The sequence below is a fragment of the Octodon degus genome, unplaced genomic scaffold (assembly GCF_000260255.1).
Source record: "Octodon degus isolate 3935 unplaced genomic scaffold, OctDeg1.0 scaffold00023, whole genome shotgun sequence".
Taxonomy (NCBI): domain Eukaryota; kingdom Metazoa; phylum Chordata; class Mammalia; order Rodentia; family Octodontidae; genus Octodon; species Octodon degus.
In genome coordinates this window covers 19409252-19410727 of record NW_004524599.1, presented here as the reverse complement: position 1 = coordinate 19410727, position 1476 = coordinate 19409252, and positions in this window count along the sequence as shown.

Genomic DNA, 1476 nt, shown 5'->3' with positions numbered 1-1476 from the left:
TTTGACAAAGTCCAACACTCATTCATGTTCAAAGTCCTACAGAAAATAGAAATAGATGGCTTCTACTTCAACCTGGTAAAAACCATTTATGAAAACCCAATGGCTAACATAATCTTAAATGGGGAAAAACTGAAATCTTTTACTCTTGGATCTGGTACAAGGCAAGAATGTCCTCTATCACTACTCCTATTCAATATAGTTCTGGAATCATTAGCTAGAGCCATTAGACAAGAGAAAGAAATATAAGAATAAGAATAGGCAAAAAAGAAGTTAAATTATCTTTATTTGCAGATGACATGATACTTTCCTTGGAAGACCCAAAAAAACTCCACCAAGAAGCTACTAGAATTAATACAGAAATTCAGTAGCACAGGAGGTTATAAGGTCAGTAACATTCCTCTACATAGAGATCAAACACACTGAAAGGGAAAGTATAGAAACAATACCTTTTACAATAGCACCAAGGAAAATGAAATACTTTGGAATTAATCTTACTAAAGAAGTCAAAGAACTTTTAAAGGAAAATTACAGTACTCTGAAAAAAGAGATTGTAAAGGATTTCCAAAAATAGAAAGATATTCCATGCTCTTTGATAGGAAGAGCCAACATCGTGATGATGGCCATACTCCAAAAATTGCTGTACAGATCTAATGCAATCCCTATCAGACTAAAACCAACATAGCTCACAGAGGTAGAGCAATCATTCCTAAAATTTATCTGGACTAGAAAAAACCTAGGATAGCAAATGCAATTCTGGGCAATAAAGAGAAGGCAGGACACATTACAATTCCTGACTTGAAATTATATACAAGGATACTGTGATAAAATCAGCATGGTACTGGCAACAAAATAGACCTGAGAATCAATGGAATAGATTAGAAGACACTGAAGCCCCTACAAACACACTCAGCCACCTTATCTTTCACAAAGGGAACAAACATACTCACTGGAAGAAAGATAGCCTCTTTAACAAATGGTGCTGGAAAAACTGGCTCTCTAGATGCCAAAAACTCAAACTTGACCCAGGTCTATCACCATGCACTAAGCGAAAGTCAAAATGGATTAAAGATCTAAACAGTAAGGCAGAGACACTAAATCTCCTCTAAGAGTAAGTAGGAGGAACACTTGAAGACATAGGGATAGGCAAAGACTTCATGAACAGAAATCAAATCATACAGGAAACAGTTGAAAGAATTAAAAACTGGGACCTGCTCGTACTGAAAAGTTTTTTCACGTCAAAAGAAATTACCAATAAAGTGAAAAGGTAACCCACAAATTTGGAAAATATCATGACAAATAAGTATTCAGACAAGGGTCTTCTCCTAGAATTTATAAAGGACTAAAAAACACTAGGGCTCCAAAATTAAAAAAACCCAGTCCAGAAATGGGCATCCGAGATGAACACACACTTTTCAGAGGAAGAAATTAAAGAAGCGAATAAATATATGAAAAAATGCTCCACATCACTAGCCATTC